This window comes from Cricetulus griseus, chromosome 2, assembly GCF_003668045.3.
Source record: "Cricetulus griseus strain 17A/GY chromosome 2, alternate assembly CriGri-PICRH-1.0, whole genome shotgun sequence".
NCBI classification, from domain to species: domain Eukaryota; kingdom Metazoa; phylum Chordata; class Mammalia; order Rodentia; family Cricetidae; genus Cricetulus; species Cricetulus griseus.
Genome location: NC_048595.1, coordinates 5631081 through 5654662, shown reverse-complemented (window position 1 = coordinate 5654662; position 23582 = coordinate 5631081). Strand labels below are relative to the sequence as shown.

Below are 23582 nucleotides of genomic sequence, written 5' to 3'. Positions count from 1 at the left end.
TGCCACCTTCACTCAGTTCACTGAAGCTCATAATGACATTGGTAGCTAGCCTGATTTTTCTGTGGTGTGTTGCTATCATATTATTTAAGGATATATCCGTGGGGTTAGAGAGATGGCTCAGTTAAGAGCACTGACTGCTCTTCCAGAGGTCCTGAGTTCAATTCCCAGCAACCACATGGTGGCTCACAACCATATGTAATGTGATCTGGTGCCCTCTTCTGACCTGCAGGCATACATGCAGACAGAACACTGTACACATAATAAATAAATAAATCTTTAAAAAAAAATGGGGCTACAGGCAAACTCATAGAACATTTTCTTAATTAGTGATTGATGGGGGAGGGCCCAGCCCACGGTGGGTGGGGCTGTCCCTGGGCTGGTGGTCCTGGGTTCTATATGAAAGCAGGCTGAGAAAGCCATGAGGAGAAACCAGTAAGCAGCTCCCCTTCAGGTTCTTGCCCTGTTTGAGTTCCTGTCCTAATTTCCTTTGATGTTGAAGAGTGATGTAGAAGTGTGAGCCAAATAAACACTTTCCTCCCCAAGTTGTTTTTGGTAATGGTGTTTCATCACAGCACTAGAAACCTTAACTAAGACAATATCCCAATGTACTCCTCTTTTGTGTGTGTGTGTGTGTGTGTGTGTGTGTGTGTGTAAGAGAGGGTGTCTTTCTTGCTATGATGTTCAGCATAGCCCCTGAGCTCCTGTGCTCAGGGGATCCTCCTACCTCCACCTCTGGAGTAGATGGGACTCTAGACAGGTGCCACCGCCCCAGGCCTTCTGAGTTTTTCACAAGTGTTGATCTTTTCTTCCAGATTCTTTGGTTGTTTCTGGAAGGAGGTGATAATCCAGCATCAGGTTTCTTTCCTGCCCTCTTTGGTGGAAACATTGCAGAGCTTAATAGATACCTACTTAATTCAATATCTTTTCCTTACTTCTGACTTTTGAGTTACATCCAAAGAAATTCTGAATTTCACCTTACATTGACAGTAGAACACAGGCTACGAAGTGGCCCTTTTGAGGCCTCCTTGGGCGGCCCCATGGTCGGTGACCACGGCCATTGTGATGGTTCACAGGCAGCAGGTGGCTCCTGGTTGTTCTGGGTGCTCACTTGTCCTATAGAAATACAACGCCTTTCAACTACATCTATTTCCACAAATGTTGCAGAGCTCAGCTGGGTTTCAAACACACTGCCGGTCATTTGGTCGTTTGGGTACCATTCTCCTAGCTCTGCGTTGACACCACAGCAAACAGCACCAGGGCCAATTTCTTGTCACTTCAAAACAAGTCTAGTGTCAGAGGTGCTGTCCCAATGAAGTAGCACTGGGTGAACAAGCCTTCTGAGGTGACCTCAGGAGGATGGTCCTTTCGGCTGACTGACTCCCAGCCCCCGTCTTAGGTCTTGAATTTCCTCTCTTCATGTCTCACCATTTCAGTACATACGGAAGAGAGTGATGTCATGCTGCACAAATGCCAAAGTCGCCCTTTGGAGAGGCGACACCAAACACGGGCAGCGTGCCTAAGCCAAGTTTGCTTGGGCAAACACTCAACCCTGTTGCCGAACCCGTCTTCTGAGTCGATGCTTCCTGTGCAGGTTTCGTGGAGGTTCTGACCTGGACATTTGATTTCTTTCAAGTCAGAGACCACACAAGATGCCCCCGCGCTGGGGAGTGCCTCTATCGTGGGGACAGGCACCCAAACACTCAGATCCTTAGAGAGTAGTAATGCGAGCCTAGATTTTTATCATCGTCATTATTATTATTGGCTGTAATGTGCACTTCCTGGTCGGATTTTAGCCAGTTTTCCTCCTGTCTGTTTCTCAGGTGGGGTGGTAAACAGTGAGTTTCCTGCACGGAGTTCTTCTGTCTGCACATGATATGAATGACCTACACACACACACACACACACACACACCGCTCTGAGCTGCTTGTCTGGGTGGCCTGTACTTTGCCTGTTAATTCACAAGTTCGTCTCTGGTTCTACTTGGAATTGGGACAATGGTGTAGCATCCATAGATACCCAGGTGGGGAAGGAGCCATAGAGGCCGGTTGTGCTTCGACTCCTCCGAGGCCATAGTCTAGAGAAGTCGTTCAGTGAGCCCTGTGTTGACACATTCACACGTGAGGGAAACTCAACAATTCTCCGGTTTCCTCCCACATGAGCATCTATGGAAGCCCAGTCACCTATGGGTGGCCTCTGAGGACACGGTAAGAGGGGTGGCTGGGATTAAATGCATGACACGGACTCTTTTTGCTAAACAAACAAAAAACAAATGTTATTGGATCAATTCTAGGCCACTTGAAATCCCCACCAAGCCCTAAAGACCCTGGGAATTGGAGCTACGAAAAATGCCAGTCTCAGAGGAGGCAAGCTGGGCCTCAGAATGGGGACAGGATAACAGCAGAGGCCCCTGTGGTTGCAGCTACTTAGAAATAGATGACCTCCCTCCCCCATGGTGTCTAAGGCCTGCCAAAGAGACGTTAAGACACTCTCCCAGCATTCTAGAAAGCTGACTTAGTGGTTAAGAGTGTTTGCTGGTCATTCAGAGAACCAGAATTCAGTTCCCAGAACCTGTATCACAACCACGTGCAACTCCAGCTGTAGGGTTAGATCCCTTCTTCTGGCCTTCATGGCCACACGCATGTAAATAAAAATAAAAATACATAAATCAAAAAGGACACAACATGAGGAGAGACAGAAAATGCTCCCCCATCCCTGTTTTTGATGAGCTCTAAACAAATGACCAGACCCACACAAAAGACTTTCACACTGTGAGCAACTGTTCAACCCAAGGACTAAAATGTGCCATACCCCATCCTAAGACCAGGACATTTGTTTTCCTGAGCCAGGATGGAGAGAGGGCTGCCAGGTGCTATAGTGCCTATGAGGGACATGGATTGAACCCTTGGGACTCAAACACAAATACGCTAGGGCCAAAGTTCAGCCCCATGACCAAGCACAGGCATAGCATTCAAGAGGCTCTGGGCAGGACCTCTGGCACCCCCAAAACAAACAAAACGTAATGCCTTGTTTACCTAGAGTTCACATTTAACCGTCTTTCTTTCTTTCTTTCTCTCTTTCTTTCTCTCTTTTTTAAAAAGTTAATCTGATAGCACGAAGGGAGAGGAGCCTGATTATAAATAGTGCTCTCAGAGGCCCAGCCCAAAGCTGCTGGAGAATTGAACAGAATTAAGGGGGTGGAACTTCCCTTAGACTCTCTCTCTCTCTCTCTCTCTCTCTCTCTCTCTCTCTCTCTCTCTTTCTCTCTCTCCTTTCTCATTCCTGAACATATATTCAGATGACCCTAACAACACAAGACTTTTGGAAGAGAAGAGATGCAAAAAAAGCCACCAGAGTATTTTGATGGAGTGGTGGTGAAGGAGCGTGTTTCCTGTCTTCAGAGAGAAAAACCATGGGTTATGCTACCATCTCCTCCTTTCTTACACACTCTGTGGATGACTTTGTACTCTAGGACAGCAGTGATAAAAATGAGCGGATTTGGTGAGGGTGTGGGCTTCCTCATGCCCTGCTGGTGGGACAGTAAAGTGAGTGATACCGTCATTTGGGAAAGAGGTTGGCAGTTCCTCCCAAGGTTAAGCACTGAGTTATTCTATGGCCCTGCAATCAATTTGTGCAATTTAAGTGGGTGAATTACATGGTACCACACTGTAGCGTAGTGTACGGCAGTATACAGGACTATACACAGTGAAGCCATTAAAAAAGGTGTGCACTGAGAATAAAGAAACCTTTGGAAAACAGTTTTAGTAAAAATGTTAATCACTGTGTCTCCAAGGGCTAGATTCTGTTACATTTCAGCTTTGTGGGCCTCCTGCTATCTTTTGGAGCAAGCAAAGATTATTCCTAAATACCCCCATCCCCAAGGGACATGGAGACGTAGGTCCATGCAGTACCAGGCTTTTTTTTTGGGGGGGGCACCAACCAGCTCCCAAAAATCATGACGGAGACTTACTAGTTATGAATGCCTGGCCTCAGCCTGGGCTCTTTTCTGAGCTCTTAAAACTCAACCTGTTAAAAAAAAATAAAAAAATAAAATAAACAAACAAACAAACAAACAAAACAAGAACTTAACCTGTTTGTCTTTACATTTTTGCCTTGGGGCTTTTTACCTTTGTTTCTTTCTTTGTATCTCCCTTTCTTTGTACCTTTGTTTCTGTATATCTTACTTTCACTGCTTCTTCATGTCTGGCTAGCAGCTGCCTGGTTTCTGGCCCTGGGGTCCTGGGTTCTCTCCTCTGTTCTCCTCTTTTCTCTCTGGATTTCTCCTCCTATTTATTTTCTCTGCCAGCCCTGCCTATCCCTCTCCTGCCAGTTATTGGTTGTTCAGCATCTTTATTAGATCCGTAGGGGGCCTTAAGCAGGTGAAACAAATTTAACACATCTTTACATGGTTTGCAAAGGCAGCAGAAACACATGGAATACATCTTTACATCGTTAAGGAAGGCAGCAGAAACACAGGGAACACACCTTTGCACAGCAAAGTAACATTCTGCAACATAAGCAAATATAACAAATACAACAAATCTTTGCCTAGTTAAAATAATATTCCACAACACCAGGCAATCTTGTTCAAGAATGCCAGAGGCATTATCAACACAGCAGAACGTTGAAACAACCTTAATATCCATCAAGGGACAGGTGATTAAGTCAAATGTATGCTGGTGTAGTGGCTGTAATCTGAAGAAATGAGCTGGGAGAGGCGCACACTGCTGTAACCCCGGCCTTCCTGGGTTGAGGCCAAAGAGCAGGGAGATCAGGTATATCTTCAAATAAAAGGAAGAAAGAGAAGGAAGTGGGAGGGGGAGGAGGAGGAGCAGGAGAAAGATGAGGAGGAGGAAGAGAAGGAGGAAGCCGAGGAGGAGGAGGAGGAGGAGGAGGAGGAGGAGGAGGAGGAGGAGGAGGAGGAGGGGAAACTGGTTGTTTCTAGATGTGGGAGGGTTAGGAAGACAGCGTTTGGTAAAGAAAGCTAGATACAGAAGGCTGTGCAGTTTCTAGTTCCATTCACAGGAAGTGTCCAGAGTAGGCACACTTGTAGCAAGAGACAGGGTTGCCTAGGGCCAGAAGGAGGAAGGGGGAGGGAGCAACGGCCAGTGGGTGCAATGTTTCTTTTTAGAGAGACAAAAATGTTCTCACATTAATTGTGGGGCTGCTTACACAGCCTTATGAATAAACCATCGACTCGTGTGCTTCCAAAGGGTGGATTTCATGGCATGACAATAAGGCTGTTAAAATCTATTTATGTGCACCGAGGCATAGAAAACTCTTTGGAAAGTGTGTTTAGTCAAAATATTATTATAATAGCTGTCTCAAATCGCAGGATTATGTGAAATTTCCTTTTGTGGGCTTCCTGCTGTCTTTTGCAGCATTCAAAGGTTGCGCTTGGGTATAAGAGGGGACAATCGTCCTTACCTGCTTGGTGAATGCTTCAAGTCCAAGGACTTTTCACACACTGGCCCCACCCCCATACCTGGGCAGACATATTAAAACATACCCAGCCTTCCCAGGCCACTTTCCATGGAATTATTGCAGATAACACCATTGTGATTGGCTAGGTTTTTCCAGACAACAGCCAGGCAAACTTGGGAATTTGTGTTAGGGAGAGAACAGTTAAGTCTTTCAGTGTATGCAGAGGTCAGAGGACAACTTTCTGGAGTCTTCTGCCCTTACTTGAGTTCCAGGGATCAAAGTCGTCTTTTGCAAAGAGCAAATTTACTGCCAAAGTCATCTTGCCGGCAGTGGAAGAAACTATTTTTTTTAAATGAATTATAAATTGTTAACTAATGATCTTTGTATGTGCTTCATTTTGCAAGTAAGTAAACACTGTTTTTATTTTCCAGGGGTTTTGTTTGTGTCTTGCACTGGAGATGTGGTCCCAGCATTCTAGACCAGAGCTCTCTGGATTGAGCTTCAGCCCCAGCCAGACTGGTTTTTGTTTGTTTGTTTGTTTGTTTGTTTGTTTGTTTGTTTTTGAGCTCCATGTAGGCACTGGGAACCAAGCTCAGGTCCTTCTCAAGAGCAGCAAATGCTCTTAACTGCAGAACCATCTCTCCAGCCCTTTACTGTTTTGGTTTTGTTGTTGTTTTGTTTTGTTTTAATAGGTGAGACCTTGCAGCAGACAGATTTTGAAGGTTCGTCCACGAGCAAAGCCTGGCTGATGCTCTGTAGCTGGTTAAACGAGAAGCAAGGACCCATCTCTACTAACAATGCAGACCAAATCCACCACCAGGGCAGCTGAAGAGGCTCCCCGCCCCCCCTTCCTCCCTTTTCATTGGTGGTGCTAGGGATTGATCCAGGGCCCTGAGTCATATCCACTGCCCGAGGTGAAAGTTTTTGTCACACACAAGAAAAAATAAAATAACCCGATGGCGTCGCCTGCTAAGAGAATGGATTGTGAATCTATGCCCCAGCACTGCTTAGATGCACATTCATGGGGCTGGAGAGATGGCTCAGGGTTAAGAATGCTTGTTGCTCTTCCAGACCTGCCTTCTGTTCCCTGCCCTCAAGGAGGGTGGTTCACAGTCACTAGCAACCCTGGCTCTAAGGGATCTAGTGCCTTTATCCGGTCAAAGGCACACACCAAAACCCATGTCTGTGGATGGCTTTCCCTTACCATGGTAAATCCTGGAGTTAATTAATGTAGAGGGGGACCTGTGTATCTTGGCTCAGTATGGTTCAGTGTCCGGTCAGTTGAACCAATTGTTTTGTACTCATTAGTGAGGCAGCCCATCTTGGCAGGATGTTTGGTGGAACAGAGCTGGTGAAAGAGAAAGGAAGACCAGGGGCATGGCCTCATCATGGCCTTATCATGGCCTTCACTGCCCCCCTCCCCCAGTGAGCTAACCTCCTTCACTGAGTCCACCTTGTGAAGGGTCTACCACTCCCAGTAGCATCATGAGCTGGGGATAAGCTTTCAACACATAGGCTTTGGGGAAATGTTCTGAATCCAACAAATAGCGGCTACTGAGATGACTTCTGTTACGTGTGGTCTTTAGCGGGGGCTCTTCAGCGACCACGAGTTGGAGTTGCTAGCTCCATGGTCATTCTTTTTATCTCACACCAGCTAATGGAACACCAGCCTCCAAGGTAAAAAAAAAGCTGAGGCCCCAGGCTCCCAGGGGACCTTCCTTTGCAGGCAGCTTCTGTTCCTCCCCGACCGTTGGCCGATTGTCGTTCACATAGGAGATATCTAAACATGCTTCTGCTTTGAATTATTTTTTTTTAAATCAACATTCAAAGTGATCTGTTTTCTTAAGACATCTTCACACATGCTTTTAAAAAAAATGGGGCTGGAGAGATGGCTGGGCAGTTAAGAGCACTGGCTGCTCCTACAGAGGACCCCGGTTCGGTTCCCAGCACTTCCACAGCAGCTCACAACCACCTGTAACTCCAGTTCCAGGGGATCTCACAGGCTCCTCTGACCTCTGAGGGTGCTACACCCACATGGTATAAAACATACACATTACAGATGTACATGCAGGCAAAACAGCCATACACATACAATAAAAATAAGTAAATAAATAAAAATCTGTGTGTATGTTTGTATGTGTGTAAGTGTGTACCAGCATGGAACACCACAGGAATGTAGAGGTCAGAGGACAACCTCAGGTTCAAAAGTAGATCCAATAACATACCTTTTTTTCTATTTCTATATGCCCACTTTTTCTTCCCAGAGTAGATTCAATAATCTACCATTATATCCTATCGTTTGCATGTGTGTGTGTTGGCATGTGTGTGTGTGTTTGCATGTGTGTGTGTGTGTTTGCATGTGTGTGTGTGTTTGCATGTGTGTGTGTTTGCATGTGTGTGTGTTTGCATATGTGTGTGTTTGCATGTGTGTGTGTGTTTGCATGTGTGTGTGGTTTAGTAGCCAATGCTATTTTTCAAGTCCTCTGTATTTTGTTAACCCAGAACTCAAAGCTCACGGCTCTCAGTGCTTTGGGGACAGCAGAGGTAGTCGGTCTACCGACTTGTGCACGGTCCTTGGTGCCCGATGTGCCCCGCACAGATGATCTGAAGCCATGACATACCTTTGTTCAGATGAGGAATCAGAGGTTCTGAATCTTCCCTAAGAAGCATGGTTTTATGGAGAAAGAGACTTCCACGGACATAGAGTGTGGCCTCTTGAATGCTTCCATTAAAAACCCTTCAGGTCTTGCGAGGTGACCGAGAGCGTGGCAGCCAGCTGAGACATTGTGAGACTGTTCTGGCTCATCTGGCTATTCTGCTGTCCACTCAGCATCTGCTGCCAGCCCCACTGCAGCAACGAGTCATGGTGCTCACCTGACAGAGCCCCTGAGCCTCCCACACCAGAGCTGTGAAGCTTTTCTTGTTTTGTTGGGTTTTGTGTTTGTTTCCATTTGTTTATTTATTAAATAAAATTGCACATGGATGTTGGGGACATCTTTGTGGAGTGTGTTCTCGCTTTGTACCTTCCTGCAGGCTCTGGGATGAAATAGGAGCTTTATCCACGGACCGAGCCATCTCGGAGGCTGCCTCCATCCCCTAACCCGCCTCTTTAATGCCTACTGAGTCTCAGCTTGTGGCCATCTCTTCCCTTGCTAGCCGTGTGATTTCTAGTTGACTTCACTCCGTTCTGTATTTGAACAACGACTTCTCTTCCATCTTGCACAATATCGAATAGTTTTAAGAGAAAAGTAAATCTCAACCCTGCTTTACAGCATCAGTGAACACACATTTTGGCTAAACATTGGATGCGCAATTATAAAAGCCAATATCATACTTGATAAATATTTCTCACAAGATAAACTGTCAGTTATAATATACCACATAAAGATTTATCCTAAATATTCAAGCCTTAGGAATTTTAAAGTCTGGTAGTTATATTTGTTTATTTATTTTTCAGGCAGCATCTCATTGTGTATTCCTGGCTAGCCTAGAACTTGATATGTAGCCTTCCTCTGCCTTCAGAGTCCTAGTATTAAAGACCTATGCTATCATGCCTGGCTGGTAACTCTGTGTGTGTGTGTGTGTGTGTGTGTGTGTGTGTGTGTGTGCATGTGTGCCTATTTTACTGGACCTAAACTCAGAGCTTCACATGTGACCAGTGTAATCTACACCCCAGCCCCTGGTACTCACTTAAAGCTGAGTGCAATGTGGAGCCAGATCTAGATTGAATAACAGGTATTTTATTAAGAAATAGTACTCATACAAGTCCACTTAGCCAGGTGGCAGGGAGCGAGAAAAGGGCTCCTAACTACTTAAACCTTTTCCACATCACTCTGACCACACCCAAGCCAGTGGGCAGTGACACCTGTGTCCAGCCCCAAGCGGGCGTGGTCAGTATTACCTCTAAACAGGTTTCCCCTACAGTCACTCACATTATAGAGGTTTAGTGTCATAGTCTAGAAAAAACAGTAAATAGACTTTCACTTCCAACTAGTGACAGACAACAAAACTACCTCCGTGTTTCTCATTTTCTTTAGCCCTTTTTCTGTTTCTAAGTGCCTTTTCTATTATTTGCTTTGTATTTACTGCATAATGAGACATTGCCTCAAAAACAAAAACAAAAAAACCCACTGGACAGTGGTGATGTATGCCTTTAGCAATCCAGGACTGTCTAAAAAACAAATAAACAAAAACAAACAAAAATTTTACAAAGCCTCTGGGTGGTATCCCAGGACTTGGGAGGCAGAGGCAGGTGGATCTCAGTGAGTTCAAGGCCAGCCAGGTCTACAAAGCAAGTTCCAGGACAGCCAGGGCTGTTACACAGAGAAACCCTGTCTCAAAAAATAAACAAACATAAATAAATAAACTATTCAGCTGTATTTCTGAAAGGGAACAGACCAATAGAAACAGGCCACTGAGCTGACTCAGGGTGTTCAGAGTCTTTAAAAGCCACACACAGGTTCAAGCATCAGAGATGGAGTGGAGGCAGACATTAGATCTTGTCCTAAAGCCAGACATATAGCAGGCTTAGGCCAAACATTAGAACCAAGGATACCTTTTGAGTCGCTCTGTGCAGCTGAGAGTGTAGACCATGGGCAAGATGGGTCTGATGTGTCCTGGCTCTGCCTCTGTGCTTCGAGCTACCTACGTGTGAAGTAATGGAGTGGTGAGGTTGTGTGGGAATGCCGGGGGAGAAGGCTTGCAGGACCTCCACACAGTGAGTTAGAACGTGCTTACTGTCACTGCCACCGTTTACTCGGTACCTGATCTCAAGGTGACAAAAGGGAAAGAAACTAGAGACTCAGAGACACACTGTCAGAGACTATGGACCTTGAATTACCTGGACAATGTCTTAAGGATATAAATATAGTAAATTTATACCACTCTCTTTAATTAAAAAAAAAAATGTGTGTATGGGCATTTTGCCTGCACACATGTCTGCACTACTGTGTGCTGGTGCCTGGTGCCTGCAGAAGTCAAAGGAGGGCATCAGATCTCTTGGAACTGGGGCTACAGTCAGTTGGGAGTCACCATGTGGGTGCTGGGAATCGAACCCGGGTCCTCTGCAAGAACACATTGCATTCTCAACCACTGAGTCATCTTTGCATCCCATCTATGCATTCTTTATCCTAGGTGAAGGTCCTTTAATTATCTAAAGAAATGCTTCAAATTTGTTTTGTAAAAATTAATTTTTATTGTGGATTAGTTGGTCTTGGTCCCACATGCTGGGCAGGCACTAAGCTAATCTCCAGCATACAGCTAACTTTTCATTTGAGACGGGCTCTCACTAAGCCTCCCAGGCTGGCCTGGAACTCACTCTGTAGCCCAGGCTGGCTTTGAACTAGCAATTTTCCTGCCTAGGCCCATGAATATCTGAGATTGTAGGACACTCAAGCCTTGCTAAATATTTTTATCATGGAAATTGTGGAACACTCACAAGGAAAGTGATGGATATGAGGAGCCCCCCCACACACACCTTCCATGATGGTGATGCCCCCTTGGCACTGTGTCTCTACCCCCTAGTCACTGAGTCTAAGAGGCAGCTGCTATGAGAATTCACTCCCGTGGCTTCTGATTATCTTGGGGGAGGAGAAAGGGAAAGAAGATCCCAGCACCTTCTCGAGCAGAACAAGAGTCATTTTTCACATTTTCAGCTCAGCTCTCGGCCACTGAAGAGAGGCGCGTTGCTTCAGCTGCTTTTGATCTTGGCTGTGCTTGCGAATGTCAAATACTTTTGCTGCCAAGAGAGCAAACAAAAGCTCAGACACTTCTGGGATCAAGAGATCAAGTCAAACTCTGGACAGTGGCCCCCGTTGCTTAAACTAACAAGATCTGCTGCCAGGACATTGCAGCCCAGGCCCTTAGAATCAGGCCTGGAAGTCCCTCCAGGCTCGATCAACTTGTGACTGTGTCCTTTTGTAGAAGACATTCTACAAAAGGCAACATTCAGGCCCGGTGTGGCAGCACTCACCTGTAATTCCAACAGTTGGGAGGCTGAGGCAGGAGGATGGAGCATTTGAGGCTAGCCTGGGCCACATAGAGTAAATTACATCAAAAACAAAACAAAACAAAACAGAATTTTTAAAAAGGAAAAAGGAATATGCAGTGTTTCAGGATAGACGTTCCACTGGGGTGGAGAGACAGGAGACTCACAGCCTGCCGGTGCTTGGGATCAGGCTGGCACCCGTTTGAGCCTGCAGTTTGCAACATTGTCTGGGAAGCCAGCAGTTGCTGTGAAGGGTTTGTGGAGACTGATGTATTTACTCTAGTGTATCAGTTTCTTTTCTCTGCTGCGATAAAATACTCAAAAGAAGCAACTTCAGTGAGAAAAGATTCTTAGTGACTTACAGCGTAAAAGGTAGAGTCAGCCCAGTGTGGTGGTGAAGACAGAGTTCACAGTGGCTTCAGCTGTGGCAGCAGAAATGCCAGGCTGCTTGCTCACTTTCTGGCAGATCAGGATCACATTCAAACTACAGCACGCTGCCGGCTACCCCAGCGGTGGGTGACATCACCGTGCCCCGCTTACAGTTGAGGAAGCTGAGTCAGAGATGCAAGATGTCACCACAAGCAAAGGAGCAGCTGTCCCTGGTATAGGGCTTTGGACACCTCTCCTCTTTCCTGCCCATGGCCAGCCCGATTTCCTGTGTTGTCTGTGTGTTTCCCACTTCCTCCCCCTTATCTTTCCTTTGGAAATTCCATACGAGATCTGAAACTGCTGGAGCGTGTGAACGAAACCAAGCCAGCATGCTCCAGACACCAAGTGCTGTTCAAATGCCTCAGGACAGGTGACTGGAGCCACTGTCTTCCAACACCTGTGCACATCCGGGATGGAAATGTCTGGTGACGATAAAGCTGAGGGACGGGCAGCAGATGAAGTTGACATCGGGCACAGATTACCCTGATGTACTCCAGCATGCAACTAGGCCAAAAAAGCATGGACAGGAGAGACTTCAAAGCCCTTGCTGTGCACTGATGCAGAATGTGGAGGTGTTAGCTTTCTTTCCTGTTCGCTCACACTGGGAACTTCTCATTCCTCCTGGCACACTTTCAGATCTCTGTTCTAATCTCTGTGAACTCTCGAGGTGTCGGCCATATGACCTCAGTCACACTCCAAGTGCCCTAAACCAAATGTGCAAACCGAAGGCTCCAGAAAGCTCAGGCCCGGCTCTTGCAGGAACCCCACCCACGCTGGGGCTGATGGTCACACTCACCGGGACAGGCCAAGGAGAAGCACGTGCTGTTTGCAGTTCTTTTTGGGGGGGCAGTACAACTCAACACACAATCTGCTGGTTGCTGTGAGTCCCGGGTGCCAGGACACAACATGATTCCACTAACAACTGGCCACAGTACTTTCTTATTTATAATATCCACAAAACAATTCTTGATGTTGTCCGGCCACAGCTTGGAGATTAGAGGGAGGAGGAAGAACAGGTGTGGACATCTGTTGAGCCCCTACCATGTACCAGGTACTCGAGCTCACCTGGTAGAGACCTCAGGTGTGGTCACACCCAGTTTGCAGATGTGGAAGGGGAGTTTAGGAGATTAAAGATGGGACCCCCAAGTCACACAGCTATACTAGACATTACTGTCCTAAAATACCTGAGACTGGGTAGCTTACAAAGCAAAGAGGCTGCTTTAGTTCACAGATGTGTCCCGCTCTAATGAAGACATGGTGGAGACCAGCATACCCCAAAGGAGACATTGTATCTGAAACTCAGAGAGTAACCGGGTGGAAAAGGGATTCCATTTTTCAGTTTCCTCTTATAAAAACTTGCTCTCTGGAGGACAAACTCAGGGTCTCAAGACAACTGTCTTAATCCCTCCCAGGACAACATCCTCAGAGACTAAAAGTGTCCCAGTAGGAGAAGCACCCAGCATGCCTTAACAACGACATCGCCACCAGGCTTCCCACACCAGCTTATGGGGAGAAGCTACAGGAAACGTGAAGGTGCCAGCAAAGCCAGTCCTCCAGGCCAGGTGCAGTGTACCACAAACAGAAAGGCTCAACCAAGCCAATGCCGAATTCTTTTTGTTTTGTTTTGTTTTTCGAGACAGGGTTTCCCCATGTAGCTTTGGAGCCTGTCCTGGAACTTGCTCTGTAGACCAGGTTGGTCTTTTTTTTTTTTTTTTTTTTTCCAAAAAACCACATAGCACCTTATTTAGATCTTTTCCTAAAAATGTAAAAAGTGTTAAAAAGTTTTGTTCTGAACTTTATTTTTTTTTTTCCAGTGATGCGAACTTAACCTGGGGGATCACAAAACTTTCAGTCTGGGCAGGGGTGTGTGTGGAGGGAGAGGTCAGAAGAGATGTTCAAAGGTCATCCCACCCCAATAGAAAAGGGAAGCTTCGGGCAATCTGTAGGAGCAAACACAGGGCCCTGTGGAGAATGCCAGCTCTCTTAGCACGGGTCCAAGTCCCGCCCACCTGCCCCTTCCCAAACTCTCCTCTTCAACAAGAGAAAAACATTTACAATTCTTGAAACTTGTCCAGGAACATACGGTACATGACGCCTGTAGCAAGCAGCAACCAAACCAAACAGGGCGAGGGCCTGCCCCTGTGCTTGTTGGCAGGGAGGTGCCACACTGCTAAACGTCCCCCTCTTCGCTCTCATCAGCCTCACTTTCTTCAGAAAGATCATTATTTATACAAACAATCCAATGCCCACCAGTGATGCACACAGGCCCAGAACCCGACTTCAGGCGGAAGGTTACAGGTGGAAATCATCCAGACTGAACATGGGCTGGCAAGACAACCTCAGATTGGCCACAGGAACTGCAATCTCCTGTTGTCCTGATCCCGGGCCACAACCTCCACCACATTGCACTCGTCCTTGGCCCCCTGGGTAAGGCACAGCATGTTCAATGCCAGCCTGTGCTCCACATCCTCCTCTTCCTCAACCTTGAAAGTGAAGGAGCAGTGTGGCCGGAGAGCTCACAACCACCTCTGCCACTCCAGTCTTCAACACCGGAAAAGAAACTGTCCATCGTGATCCGAGCCGGGACCTTCAGGTCTCCCACATCCCCAGCCCGGGCTCGGCTCTCAATTCAAGAACGCTAGAGCAGCCCAGGCCCGTCTTGAACTCACAGAGATCCACCTGCCTCTGCCTCCCAAGTGCTGAGACTAAAGGCATGCACCACCACTGCCTGACTATCCTGCATTCTTAAAATGAATAAAACTGACTAATTGTTTTAATCTGACCAAGAAAAAGCAAGTCTTCTCACTACGAATCCACCAGCATGCACTGAGGCCGCCAACACAGCCAGCAAAATAGAAAACTCGTATAAAGAATTTATGGACGTATTTGACAGCAAAGAAGGAAATTTTTAGAAAAACATAACCATGTTTGAAAGACCCCCGAAGAGGTACTTTTGTAGAGGGAGACCCACACCCAGGAATCAGCGAGGCCACGAACTGGATGCAAAAAACAAGAGGCTTTATTGGAGACGCGGGTACCCGGGGCGACTTAGCTTTTCTGAGGCCAAGCGCGCCGAGCCAAGGGAAAGGGGTCCTTATATAGGGAAAAAGGCGCAAGCTAGGAGCAGGGATTCTATTGGATAATTCTAATGAGGCATTGTACAGAGCTATTCCCATTGGTCAATGTATATGAGGCGCTATACAGGGTTATTCAAATGAGGCAAAGTACAGAGTTATTCAAATGAGGTGAAACACAGAGTCTTTCAAATGAGGCGAAATACAGAATCATTTCTATTGGATGGTTCAAATAAGACACAGAGCCATTCCAGATCAGCATATTCTCAAGGTCTGGTGTCTGGTACAACAGACTCAATTCCCCCTCCCTCCGTGTCCAGATGGCTGACCTTGGGGGCGGAGACCTTGGGACGGAGTGTTTCTCATCGGGCGGGGCTCAGGGGCAGGGCTCCAGGCCGGCTCACTTGGTGTTCGTTCTCGTGCCGGCCCACCTGGTGCTCGTTGCTCGGCCCCAGCCCCGAGGCGCGGTGCCAGGCGGGGCGGGCCGGGGGCGCGAGCCCTGCCGGGGTGAAGGCTTGGGAGGCTCCGGCAGCTTCGGGGCAGGGGGCTCAGGGGCATTTCGAGCGGGTCTTTCATGTTAATGGAAGAGGAAATTCAGCCCTTGAATGTTCTAGAATTATTAAAGAAATTGACATAGTACAAGTTGTCTGGCAGTAACAGAGCACAGGTTCAGACATCGTCACAGTCAGGTTCCTGAAAACACTGACTGAGGGTTCCAGCACACAGAACACTGTCCCACTCGTTTGCCCAGGCTAGCCTCAAACTCACAATTCTCCTACCTTACTACTTGTTGCTGGGATTACAGGTGTGCGGTGCCCTACTAGGCCTCCCCGAGACATTTGGAGTTTGATGTGGTCTCTCTCATTTGGCTTTTGAGGCTAGCTCTTTAGGTCAGGCTCACCTTGAGCTCATTATGTGGTGAGGGTGACCCAGAACTCTCAGCTCTCCTGCCTCTGCCGCCAGAGTGTTGAGAGCCACAGGAGTGCAGTCCACATCCATCAAGTGTTGATTTTAAAGTCAGCTAAGGTCAGTTAGGGAAAGAAACATCAAAACCCAGCTTCATTTAAGATCATAGCTATGAAATCCCCTCAGACACCAGTGCATACTCGGACGGCATCTCTGAGGAATAGCGCTGTTATTCCAGGAATGCAAGCGTGGACTGACACCAGGAAAGAAAACCTACATGTGTCATTGTGCTGCAAGCAACCGGTTTACTCATAGTAGCTGGGCTTCTGTCTCAGTTCCTCTAAAGCCCTGACATTCCCCAAGAAACGGAAGTGTCTTTGTTTGTATTTCAAGGATGCTTTTTGGCCATATTCAATGGCTGGCTTAGTGGAGTGATTCATGGGTGGCTCCTTGCACCACATCTGAGTTAATGTTAAAGGGACAACTGGGCATGGGGGTGAGCCGTGCTGGAAAGGCCAGCTAACTGTTGACGGGAAGGCCAAGGCTTCAGGCTGCTAAAGATGGGCTAGAGCTCAGCCAAGAGAGGAAGAGCATGTAGAGAGGGGTTGAGGCCACCTGTGAGTCCGCTGGTAAAGTGCTAGCCGCCACGCCTGATGAGACCCCACATAGTGGAAGGAGAGAACTGATTCTTGCAAATCGTCCTCTGACTCCGAAATGGGCACCATGGCACACGGGTGACCCCCCCCCCCATTAAACGATAGAAAAAGCATTAGTTCATATCACAATTTAGGGAGAGTCCTCAGAATATCACACACAGACAGGTGGCAGTGGTGCACACCTTTGATCCCAACAGAGGCAGGAGGATTTCTGTGAGTTCAAGACCAGTCTGGTCTACAGAGCTAGTTCCAGGGGCTAAACACACACACACACACACACACACACACACACACAGAGAGAGAGAGAGAGAGAGAGAGAGAGAGAGAGAGAGACAGAGACAGAGACAGAGACATAGACATAGAGAAAGGCAGAGAGAGAGATAGACACACACAGAGAGAGGGAGAGAGAAGGGGTGTGGGGGAGGGAGAGGAAGAAAGGATGCTCACAGAACAGTATCTAGCACCAGGCCCTCTAAACATCTTCAAGTGCTCCCACGCCCTGGAGCAAGTAAAGCTAGCATTCCTCCAGACTGAGAGACCACCACACATCTCAGCAGCTAGGAAGACTCTTGGAAACATGAATATAAAACCTCGTATTACATCCTGGGTTCAATCCTCTGCACCAGAGAAAAGCGGGGGTTGGGGGGAGGAGGCGATGGAGGAGGAAACTAGGAAAGATTGTGTAACTTCATTTATATGGAATTCTGGAACAAAGAAAACAGAGTAGCAGTTGCCTAAGGAATCCTTGGAGGGGTTTGAGGGAACTTTCTGGATGATGGAAGCTGGTTTCCTAGACTGGGGAGTGGTTCCTTGGGTGCCAACATTTCAAAACACACCAGGCTATGTGTTTTAAAAGTCTGTGCATTTCTTTGTGTATGACTTAACATATTCATTTAAAAGGGTCAGTTGGAGGGCTGGGGGACACTTGCTGTACCGGCGTATCTAGTCCTGAGCTCTGGAATCCGTGTGCAAGCTGGACAAGGTGGTAGCCATCTGTAACCATGGCAATGGGGAGGTAGAGACAGGTGCCTTGCTGACCATTCCGTGCCACCAAAACTGTGTGCTCCAGGTTCACAGAGACCCGATCTCAAAGAACAAGGTGAGTGACTGAAGAAGACACCAAAGTGGACCTCTGGCCTCTATGCACAGGTGAGTACACACACACACACACACACACACACACACACACACACACACACACACACGAGTATTTGGGGAGAGAATTACCTTTTTTAAAAACTTAACATGAAAAACACAAAATTTAATTGAGATCATAGTTGCCTCAAGCTGGTAGCAGTGAGAGAGAATAGGAAGTTATAAACGACACTAACTCTGGGTTTGAAGGCTCCAAAGACTCCTTCATATCATTATGTCTGTAATAACATAACATATTCATTGTATGAACAAATATATATATGTTATATTCAGTATGCTGTAGGTAGGTATCAAATAATGTATTGATTCTAATTTTAAAACAATTTTATTTAGGGCTGGAGAGATGGCCCAGCAGTTAAAAAGCACTGGCTGTTCTTCCAGAAGACCAGAGTTCAATTCCCAGCACCCACACAACAGCTCACAACCATCTCTAACTCCAGTTCCAGGGGATTCATCTGGTCCCTTCTCCTGGCATCCACAGGTCCCTGGCACCCACATGATACAGACATACAGACAGGCAAAACACCCACACACATCAAATAAAAATAAATCGCCAAAAATTAAGTCTATGTGTCTGTGTGTATGCACACATGCACAGGGCTTCAGAGATCCCCCTCGGGCTGGAGTTTCTGGTGGTTGTAAGTGCTAGGAATGAAACCCTGGTCTTTTGCAAGAGCAGCAAGTGCTCTTAACTGCTGAGCCATCTCTCCAGCCCCAATCAAATACGCATTCTTAAAAATTTTGAAAGCAGGGGCTGGAGAGATGGCTCAGCAGTTAAGATCACTTACCACTCTTCCAGAGGACCTGGGTTCAATTCTCAGCACTACACGGTAGCTCACAACCATCTGTAACTCCAGCCCTCTTCTGGGCTCTCAAGACAGGTGGTGTACTGTGTGCAGGCAAAATACCCATACACATAAACTTAAAATAAATCAATATTTAAGATAATATTGACCACATTGTGACTCTTCAAGGGATTCCTGGAAGTCTGTGAACAGGACATAAGCTGCTTATGGACAGGTGGTCAGCATTAAGACATTCTAGACAGAATCCTAGACCTACCATAGACAGACTGACAGGTGTGAGATGGAGCAAGCCGAAGCCCATGGCTCCAGTCTATCTCACACTGCTCTTGTTTCTTCCTGGATGTCTCTTGTCACTAGCTTCCCTGGGCATATAGGACTAACCAGGAAAAATACTAGATTTTTAGTGTCTTTCAAAGACCTGAACTTTCTGGGCATAGTAGCCCATGTCTGTAATCCCAGCACTGAGAAGGCTGAGGCAGGAGTAGCCTGGGCTACATAATAAAACCTTCCAAAATACCTCCTTCAAATCAATGTCACTTGGCAAAATTGTCACATGGAAAAAGGACAGATTGTATCTCATCAAATAAATTCCCTGCCATAAAGCTCCAGTGGCTCCTTGCTTCCTGGGGACCAGGCCTGCTGTGTCAGTCACACAGGGCTGTGCAAGCTGGTACTTGCTGAAGGACTAGATTTAATTTTCCCCGGTGTCATGCATTGGGAGATTCCTTGGACCTTCTCACTGTCGCTCTGCACACAGCCTTTTTGCCTCCCTGACTTTGCCTGTGCCTGTGCAACCTGCAGCACAGCACGTCCTCACCCGTCTCTGTCTTCCGGAGAGTCGCAGGGAGTTAGGGAGATGCTCACTGGCTCAACTCCAGCGTTAGCCTTTGAGGGCCCGACCTCAAACTTTTGAGAGCAGTGGTGTTTCACAGTGCCTGGGGACCAGCTGATGAGCCAAGCTCTGCTGTGATCAAAGCATCATGTGGGGCCACTTCTCCCACCTGGATGCCGCTGTCTAGCATAAAGGGATCCTGGCTGTCTCTTGGTGTGGAGCAGCCAGGTCCCTTGCAGCCCACGGGCTCCAAGCAGCCTGCCAGCCTTGCCTTCCCTGTGAAGCAGAGAGCCAGAGAATCAGAGCGCCAGTCTCTGGCCATTGTGGTTGTTCGAAGCTCACTAACCATGGGGCTGACCTGCAGATGCCCGCTAGACCAACCCTGCTCCCCCTGGGCAGGCCACAGACCCTGCAATGGGAAGAGCAACCCCTCCTCATTCCCCCGTGATGCTGAGTCTAAACAGGATGAAACTTTGGCCTCTGTCACTTTTTTTTTTAATGTTTTTAATTAAATCTCTAGGGTCATTGACACCCTGGAGATGGGGAAATGCAACCCTGCAGCTAGCTTGTTAATGACACACCATCTGTTTGTTCATACAGGCTGATCACATGATCTTTGCTCTGCAGAACATCCTGTCTCACTGGCCTAAACCGGTTTGTGGGTGAAACGCTCGGGAGGAATGCCAAAAGTCCTTCCCTCCTCTTCCTCTCCATCTCCGACTCTCTCACCCTTCTTACAATGGGCAGTTAGGAAAATTGGCCTGTTAGTTTAAATTACATTCACTTTGTGCTAACTGTTGGTAGCACTTTGTCACCCTGTTCGCACTGTAGGATTCTCGCTGGCCTTCTAGTGGCACCCTGGATAAGAATAGGTAACAAGGTGCCACAGTCCGATCAAAGTGGAGACTTGCAGTCAGGGAAAGCCCACAGGCTCCTCAGCGAAACACACAGCACCATCCAACTCAGGCTGCTCTCAGGACTCTGGGAGCCCGGGATCCCCACCAGGGCAGAAGAGGTCAGGGCCTGGAGTGCTCTGACTTTGACAAAGAGTGCATGTGTGACTCACTTTCACCCATAAAACTGGGATTATTGACTTGGGCCCATGATCAGATAAAATCTCTGGAGTGTTTTCCTGTGGGTGCTTTTAAGGCTTCTAGTTTTTAGCCATTATGGTGACAACTGGGCTCAAAAAAGAAAAGCCCACAGAGATCCCGCCAGCCAGTGACCCTCTGAGTGTGTGGGTGGGGGACAATACTACACACACACACACACACACACACACACACACACACACACACACACACACGACTGACTTCATCCCTCCCTGTGCTCTCCTCATCATCCCCCACTGTAGGTGGGAATGGGGGAGGGGAGGAAGTTCTGGAAGAACTTGATGCTTGTGTGAGGGAAGATGCCTGGCTGTAAAATATGCCTTATGAAACACCCCGGACCCCGGCACTCTGAAGCTGTTGGATCACTCTTAGACACTCGAATGAATGCTTTGCAGCCTACCTGCAGAGCTCCACCTCAGACACTTTGTCACTGAGGAGGTGACAAGCCAGTGCAGCATGGGAGTTTGTCCTGGCAGTACCCTCTGGCCATCTGGCTGCAGCTGCAGAGGAGGTGGTGGGTAGGGTAGAAGGACTTGTCCCAGACAGGTGCACGCTGCAGCACCCAGGGTTCTCACGGATGGAAAACTGGATGATGACGGCGCTGGCTGCTAACAGCCCACAAGGGCCCCTTGTGAACACATCTTGCATCTTTTCTTTGACAGAGGATGCCAGCACCCTTCTTTGCAGCCAGACTTCACTTTCTGCGCCCCTAGTGTTTTTTCCTAATAATTCTACCTCTTCCTTAGGGGCTCTGATTGCAAGGTTTAAGCTGCGAGGGAGGAGCTGCAGGGGAGGGGGGTGCGGAGAACACCATAGATAAATTTCCTTGAGAGAAGCTTAGCCCCTAGTGAATGACTCACCCTTAAGTGCCGCACATTCTGGGCTTATGCACTGTTTATCCAATCACCAAAAGTCAATGGCCCAGGTCTCTTATCACCCACTGATAGGAGTTCGAAGCCCATAAAACCCAGCTCCTCTCCACTCCCTGCAGGAAAACATCCGCACCTGGGCTTCTTGGCCCAGAAGAATGTGACTTAGTCACCTGTTTGTAAGTGTAGCTATTGTTTCGCCTCTCTTGTACAGGCTAGCCACCCCAGATCAATCACACGTGGTCGACAGCCGCAGGGTCCCTGGCTGGGAGGTGCATTTCTCTGATTTCTCATCAGCCCCAAGTGAAACAGCATCGACGGCTTCCCCGGACAAGCAGGGGGCAATGTTTAGCTCACTGTCTTCCTAAAACCCAGCTGCCCTTCACCAGCGTCACTGGTGGCAGTCGACAGTGTGACCCACACTGAAGATAGGACCTTCCCAAGCTGCTGCTGAGAGTTTCATACTGGCTTCATCCAGTGGCACCTGGTTTTCTGTACAAAACACAGTGTGATCTTGTCACCCGATGTCAAAGGTGGCTCTTGGATAAGACCATGAATCACTTCCTCGCCTGGCCCTACCGGAGGGTATGCTCAGCACAGCAGCTGTTGGCCTTTTCCTCTCTCCGTGCACAACAGTTAGGCGACCGTATGGTTTGAAAGGAATGGAAGCACTTTTTGGTGCTGGGCCACTCAAAAACTCAGGCTGATAGACCTTTGTGTTCATGCAAGAGCTCAAAGAAAGAGCTCATCCTCGTGTGGGGATGCTTCTATTCAATATCGTTTTTTAGCCCTGAAAAACGGAATGTGACATGGTCTTTGCAAGGGACATCTCAACTGCCCTTTCCTAGGGGACAGCATGCTCCCAGCTGTCAGTCTCTTGGTCGGTTGTCAGTCGGTCTTTCTGAACCCCACCCCTTGCCGCCTTTACCCTCTGCCTGTCTCACCTCACCCATCCTGGGGACCTGGGTCAGCCCCCCCTCCTGCAGTGCCTGCCCAGATACTCCCCTCAGATGAACTCCTAGGGGGCGGGCTAAATCAGGTCACTGCTCCTACGCCGCCTGTCCAACGTGATCCAGAAGGTTCTGGTTGGCAGCATCGCCCAGGCAGAGAGAGACAGCTGATGTGCCCTCACCACAGCCTCTGCAGCCTGGGGCAAGGGGTGGGATGAAGTTCAGTAGCCCTGAGAGGTTCTGCCTGAAGAGGCCTCCACATCCTCTGTCCCCCCATGCTTTATCCACCAAAGCAAGTCAAGTGGCCACCCAAGCCTCAGTGGTCAGGATATCACGTTGCCTTAGGGTGGGGACCACCATCATCACATGCTGTTTCCTGTAGGTTTTCCAGGCCAAAGGACGGGGAACCCACTGGGGGAGCCAGGGGTCTGGGGCCTGCTGGGGCAGCTGGGATGAATCAAGCTTGACTTCCAGAGCAGTGGCAGCAGCTGTGGCAGGGGTGCTCCTTAAGGGCATGAAAACCTCTTTCTCTTTTGTATCCAGGCTCCTTGTAGCCTGCTGTAGTTCGGGCTCCTTGTAACCTGCTGTAGTTCGGGCTCCTTGTAACCTGCTGTAGTTCCAGGCTCCTTGTAGCCTGCTGTAGTTCGGGCTCCTTGTAACCTGCTGTAGTTCCAGGCTCCTTGTAGCCTGCTGTAGTTCCAGGCTCCTTGTAACCTGCTGTAGTTCCAGGCTCCTTGTAGCCTGCTGTAGTTCGGGCTCCTTGTAGCCTGCTGTAGTTCCAGGCACAAAGGTGTTATGTAACTGCTGCTGAATAAATAGCAAGTTAGCCTCATAGCTCAACAGGGTCTGGAGACCTAAGCTGTGTTGCTCTGGTCATGTTAAGCTTTGCAAAGGGTAGAAAGTTTGTACTCTCATGGTGGGCAGCATGGTGGTTGGTGCATGCCTAAATCGGAGCATTCTGGAGTTGGAGGCAGGAGGATTGGGAGTTTAAGACTAGCTTGGGCTACACAGGACCCTGTGTCAAACAAACAAACAAACAAACACTAAAAGAAGAGAAATTAATCCCCCCGCCCCGCCCCGGCCCCCACCTCTGCCTCCGCACTTCTGTTAATATAACAAATGTGCACTTGCCAGTTTCTGTCCTAAAGGTCTCCTAGACAGTCCACAGGCAAAAACACACAGCAATGTGATATACGTTCAGTTCCTATAGGTGAGGGGCCGGGAATGTGGCTCAGTTGGTAGGGTGCTTGCCTAGCATGCAGGAGGCCTGGGTACCACACAAATAGGGTTTGGTAATATACACCCATAACCCTGGTATTCTGGAGCCAGGAGATCAGAAACTCAAGGTCAACCCTGGTTATAGTAAGGGTTATGCCAGACTGGGGT

The 23582-nt window shown here is 48.0% G+C and overlaps 1 pseudogene; it reads right to left on the bottom strand.

Annotated features, from left to right (window-relative positions):
- Window positions 1-13916: 13916 nt before the first annotated feature.
- LOC100759480 lies at window positions 13917-14659 on the bottom strand (annotated as a pseudogene).
- Between the last annotated feature and the right edge of the window lie 8923 nt (window positions 14660-23582).